The sequence below is a fragment of the Epinephelus lanceolatus genome, chromosome 21, assembly GCF_041903045.1.
Source record: "Epinephelus lanceolatus isolate andai-2023 chromosome 21, ASM4190304v1, whole genome shotgun sequence".
In the NCBI taxonomy this organism is placed as follows: Eukaryota; Metazoa; Chordata; class Actinopteri; order Perciformes; family Serranidae; genus Epinephelus; species Epinephelus lanceolatus.
The window spans coordinates 35,890,160-35,896,882 of NC_135754.1; positions in this window are offsets into that span (position 1 = coordinate 35,890,160).

Consider the following 6,723-nt stretch of genomic DNA (forward strand, 5'->3'; position numbering starts at 1 on the left):
ATTAGCATTGCCTGTGACTAAATCTCGTAACTCATAACTCTATAGCTCTGTTTGTCTGCCCAAACCCGATTGGGCCGTACCTGACCTGCCAGGCTCTGGCCGAGCTGGGCTTGACTCAGGTCGAGTGTCTGGCAATTTACTGGTGTTTTTTATTCCTATTTTTTTTAACTGAACTAGCAGTTCTTGTACATAAACAGCAGGAGTTTTAATGGACTGAATCAAGACAGAAACAGAGATGGAGACGGAACAGCAGAGCTGTACAGAGTGGTGCAGGAATGAGTCTTTAAACCCTGATATGAGTTCACATTTTAACACTTCCTGTTCCCTTGTCTCAGAGTCAGTGGGTTTTTGGTTTGATGTCTGAAATAAAGGCCCGTCCCAATACCCCCCTTAGCCCTATCCCTTGGCCCTACCCCTACATTTGCGTGTTCCCGCAAGGGGTAGTGGTGTCCCAATTCCTTTTTGCGTGTAGGGGTAGGGGGCATAACGAGGGGTAGTGGGTATGAAACTAGCCCTTCGGAGCGAGGGATTTCAGACGCTGACTTGCCAGAGAGGGGTAGACGTCGCCATGGCTACCACCGAGCAAGAGACGGAAAAAAGTTCATACATAGCTAACGTTACCGTCATCAGGTTGCTTGTTAGCTAGCTAGCTTGCACTATCTGGTGCCTATCATCTGTCCTGTTCTGCAAAATTGTCGGACTTTTCACATTATGATAACACGCCAGCTAGTATAACTATGCTGCCTCGTAATGTTAGCTGGTTAGCTAGCGAGCTGAAGTCCCCTGTCATCTGTCGTTCATCAAACGAGGCATGATGAATGCGGCAACCACGATCGGTAGGATGAATGAGACTCCATTGTAGATGCCGGTTGGAAATGTAGATGGCTCGCAGCTTCCTGTTTAAAATAGTTATGTTTGCGTGAACGTTACCGATGCGGTGACGTAGTGAGTGGTGTCCCAATTCCTAGGGAAAGATTTCTACCCCTACCCCTCGTTGCTTCATTTTGAGGGCCAAGGGGTAGTGGACAAGGGGGGTTATTGGGATTGGGCCTAAGTCTGTGGTGAACACAAGGTGAAGAGACTTTCATGTTGAGACTACAGAACATCACCACACCAAGTGCAACTTTACAGCCTCGTTGTGTTGGTGATGTCATGTGACTGTGGTGTAGTTTGTTTATAACCTAAAGGTAGCTTTTTGCTTCTGGCAATTTAAATCAGGAACCCCAACATCTGAGGTCATGGCTATTTCTGGAAATAGTGGATTGCCCCCTCTGGGTTGGAGGAGAGTCACTGCCTCAAGCGGCGGAGTTCAAGTATCTCAGAGTTGTGTTCACAGTGAGGGTAGAATGAATAGTTAGATGGATCGGCGGTTTGCTGTGGCATCTGCAGTGATGCGGGTGCAGCGCTGGACCGTCATTGTGAAGAGGGAGGTGAGCCAGAGGGCAAAGCTTACAATTTACTGGTCTGTCTCCGTCCCAACCCTCACCTATGGTCATGAGCGCTGGGTAGTGACATCTGGAGACAGATAGGAAAGGTGGGAGTTGGGGGGGGGTGACATGCAGCCCCGTATATATATTTTCAAGTGTTAAAACATTTATTACAAGCTGAGGGCTGACGTGTTTCCTCTGACCACTTCTCCTCCTCATGTTATTTCAATATTCTGTCATCTCGTGCACAACAGGTTTGACAGTGCGGGTCGAGGCCCTCTGTGCCTCTGGTGTGCACCATAGTCCAACATAGTCCATGGCGGTGTGGCGTGCAGATGATGATGACAGCTCTCGCGTTATTTCTGTTCCCGGTTCTCCACTATATTGCTCCGTTGTTCCATCTCTGTGCCTAAACATAACCACATCTTCATCAAAGTGTTGTTGAAACATAAAGACTCATAAAGTTTTAATGTAACCGTGAAATGATAATGTAAAAATTTAACATATCTGTGATTTGCAGAAACATACAATGCCAACATTTTTTTTTCTGCAGATTTGGTTTACTAAAATCCTAGAAAATGTAAAGAACCGCTGACCTGCCAAATGATGACATCACTGAGTCGCCCAATTTATCCTTGAATAAAACAAACAAAACACACCTTAATTTTAAGGTCATTTATAAACATCAAAGTCTGATCTTCTTGTTCAACTTTTCTGATGATGATGATGATGATGATGATGAGGAGGAGGAGGAACTGAAGCTTCTCTCTGTCATTTATCTCAGTAAACTGAATATTTGTAGGTTTTGGATGGCTAATTGGACAAAACAAAACATTTAAAGACTTCACTTGGTCTCTGGAGACTTACCATGAACATATTTTGATGATCAGACTTGTTGGACGAACCACAGTTGTCCAAAACGTCCATAACGTCCATCAAAAGTAAAAATAAAGTCTGTTCTTGTTTCAGCTGATTTCCTGTATTCGTCAGTGTGCATATCTGTGTGCAGCAGCTGGTGTTGTGTTTGTCGCTCTGCTGTCTGCCTCGTTGTTAGACACTATAGCTCTGATTTACGTTGGCTCTTCCAGGATGTTTCCTCTTCTGAAGCGCCGGGTCCTGTGGTGCTTATTGGCTTCCGTGGATCTTAGAGGGACCCCCGCGCTGAACCCCAGCACTTCAGAGTTTGCAATCAAAGGGGGCGTGAACTAATTAACAAGAGCGAATGGGAGTTTAATCAGCTCGTGAGCGGCGGGGGGTCACGAGGAGCCTCGTTATCAGGAAGGGGAAAAAGGGCGAGCGTCGTCTGCGCTGTGTTTGATTTGGAGCTGATTGTGTGGGTAATCGTCTGGGTAAATGTGGAGGAGATTCCCCTCCTGGGCGCTTTGACGTTGAGAGGGTTCCCCTGCTGGGATTCAGCGTCTTTGGAAACACGGTGCGATGAACGGCCTAATGATCATTTATTGCTGTTTGTATCAAAGTCGACCAAACAACATCTGTTCCTGCGAGCTTGTTTAGAGTCTGCTGTGATGGATGCTTTTCTGAGGCTGTTCTCATGGAGATTAGACGGCGTTTCCTCTGCTCCTGTGACATTTATGATCTCCACATCAGCGCTTAGACAATAAAAGAAAAACAAAGAGAGAGACGTGACGAGGAGCTTCCCATCTGGGATTATGTGAAAAGTTAATTTAATTATTTTCATTCCATGCCAAACATTCAGCTCATCCCACATGGTTTTTACAATAACACAGTGTGCACCAAACACCTGTCATCTCACCACAACACATCAATTAGAATATTTTTTTATTCATCTGCAGACTGTGAAACAACATCCACTCAGTGTTCAGTTTATTAGGCACACCCTGTGTCTAAAATTCGTTTTGTGATTCACCAGCCAAGCATTTTTTTTACCGGAAAAATTAAAAAAATTGCCTTGAAGTGTCACATACACAGTGTATTTGTTTCAGATAATAAGATGATATATTGACTAGAAAATCAAAGGAGAGGACAGAGCAAAAATCTGAAGCAAAATAATTGCAGTGAATTGAACAATTTATCAGGAGGATTGTCCTGGGGGGAAATTGGGTGGTTTTTGTGCCGAAACATAACTACATATTAACCACAGTGCTGTTGACACGAGAAGTACGAAAAGTATTGGTTACATACCAACAAATGTACAATCCCAATTCCAAAAAAGTTCGGACAATGGGTGAACAAATAAAGACAGAGTGCAATAATTTGTAAATCCATTTTTTACTTTAAATGGGGGAAATAAGTATTCAACACATTAAATTATTTTAAATTAAACATATTTCCAATTCAGATTTCCTACACAGATAAAGAAATCATATCATTTAAATTCATAAAAATAATTTGCAAGAATTAAGCTGTATCACAGGAGAGGTTGTGCTGTTGAACTGAATATCAGAGTGGCTATGATTCGGGCGTAGGTGCGAGGTTGAAGGCTGAGTGACAAAGATAATCGAAGAAGCCGAAAAAATAATATCCAGTGTGATATCAGTTTTATAAAACAGTTCTACAAGCAGCATCTGTGTGTCTCTGTTTATATAACGACCAGTGAAATCAGTCTGTTGGCAGTCGCTTTAATGGAACACGTGATGATGATGAGTTAACAGCTTCATCAGGACACTGCGTCGTCTCCTAATGTCATATGATCACAGCTGGAGATTTACAGTGAAGTATTCAGGCTTCTGTGCGTCCCTTCGTCCTTTTCTGACCATTCATTATTTAACTCAAATGTTATTTGCGGTTTCATTTTGTGGTGCAAAGTTTGTTATGACGGCCCTTAATGTCAGCTAATTAACAGTTTCCTTAATAACTAGTCCATACCCATTGAGTGCGCAGTTGCCCACGTACAGTTTCACATGGTGTGTGTTTGGGATACAGGTCATAGGAAATTGCAGATTAAATAGTCAACTGAACCCATTAAGAAGAGCAATGTATTCAGACAGAGTGTTTGTGAGTTTGATAGTACGATTGCTTTATTGAAAGTACAGTAGTACCATTGCCAATAGTGGGATAGTTAGTGGGCTAAAACTGTACATTAGTAGTTGAGGTAAAAACATTGGTCCACAGGGGGAGCCACAGCGATCGGTCGCATTTTAGCCATTTTGAAGCATTTTTCTGTTGTTATAGCGCCACCCAGTTGCCAATTAGAGTTAAATTTCTCCAGTCACCTTGAGGCGTCCTGTTCTACATATCTACCAAGTTTAGTAAAAATCCATATGGCGGTTTGAAGTGTTTTTCAAAAAATTCAAAATGGTGGAAAATCTATATAAGCGGAAGTTATGGGTTCTTGAGGCAAATGTGTTCCTCATGAGGAGAGGCATCTCTGTGCAAAGTTTCATGTCTCTACGACATACGGGGCATGAGATATGCCCATTCAAAGTTTGTAATTTCAGTCGGTTGCTATAGCGTCCCCCTTTGGCCAATTGATGTAATATTGCTTCATTGACCAAGTCAGTGAGGAGAAAAACGTGGAACAGAGACACACACAGAGTTTTCGTCATTATATAGTAAGACGACTCAGAACAGCTGTGATACTCAGGGAATGACTCCTGTCCAATCAGATTGCTCGGTCGGAACTCACTGTTTTAAAGAATTGAATGAAACAGGAAGATTTAAATTTATTTTATATTTAGAGAAGCCTTTGTTTGCAACGCTAGCGTCAGGACACTTCTTGTATAACTGAGGCAGATCTCTCAGTGTTCAGGTTGGACTTTGGCCTGTTTTTTCACACAGTCTATAAATGTTGAAGATTTTCGGGGGCTCGCTGGTGAATCTTGAGAAAGAAATTTCACTTTCAAAACTTAAATAATGAATGTCCTCAGTTCCTGAACACTTCCTGAGTGTTGTTAAAAGAAAAGGTGATGTAACACCATGGCAAACCTGCCCTGTCCTGGAACATTTGTCTTTAGACTGGATTAAATTGAATATAAGTTGGACATTTTACACAACATACCAACTTTTTTGGATTCAGTAACATATCTGTGGTTCGCAGAAACATACAATGCCAATCACCAACAATTTTTTCTGGTGTTTTGTTTGGATCTAACTTCAGGAGAAATGTGTGTTCATGACACTCACCGTAAGAAGCAGATGGTTAAAAGGTTTCCTTGTCTTTAATTAGACTGTACAACGTTTATCAGTTGTGGTGTTGCAGATTTTCTCAGTCTGAACATTTGCAGTTTGAAAACTTCTTCACTTGAGAGTCCTGTACTGTCTTAGACCTCGTCTTCTTCTACTCTGTGTGAAAGTGTCTAAAAGCCACGTTGCACCAAATGAGTAGTCGTATTCAGCCGTCAGCTTCAGAGCCAATCTTATCAGAGGCGAAGTCGAGGAATTCTGCCTCCAACTCAGACAGAAACATTCTCTCTAAAGTTGTGAATCCGCAGACAAAACACAGCGTGTTTGAGGACACCTGCCAGGGATGAGATTAAGAGACGTTTGTGACGAACGCCTGTGTGAAGACGCACTTCGTCTGAACTTCATTTAGTATCCCAGCCTGGAAAGCTGAGAGATTTACGTTGGCAAATGTGAAGTCTGTTAAAAACTCTGAGAAGAAAGATTCTCTCTGTGAATTCAGGTTTATATTCTGAGTGATTTCAGGTTCTCTACAAACATGTGGCATGAGATCAGGGCGACCATCATCAAACAGCTCTGCTAACCAACCGAGGCCGGATATCTGGGGCCAACCGAAGATCCTACGTCTAGGTTCTGACTGAGAGGCGTCCGGTCATCGGCTCCTCACCCAGGCACATTCACCATATGTCTGAACCTGTGGTTCCTCTTGTACTGAGTAGGATTACTATGGCAACAACACAACATCAGTACCGTAAAACTCAACTGTCTCACAACCGTCTAAATTAAGCTCTCTATAATTGGGTGAACAATCCAACACTTAGTGAATTCTACTTCACGGTGACAGGAAGAGCTGTCATCGAAGGATCAAAAAGTGACGTCACTATAAAAGCTTGGCAACCAGAGGGTTCGTGAGGCTGCACTTTCACTATCTTTATTCATAATGAAAATCAAGATCAGACGAGTCTTTTGTCCTTCTACTCCACAGGAGGTTTCTGTCATCCCTGAGCTGGCCTTAGGATACCTATGTTACCAATTGACAGGAGTACCGCCCCCGGCAAACTCCACACCTGCCACTGTCCCAAGAGTGGGTCATGCCCAGTGTGGCGGGGCGCTTAAAGTTGGCGCTGGTTATTTATATTATTGTGATGTATTGATTATGTATACAGTCCATCTGATGCTGCTTTTGTTTCATCAC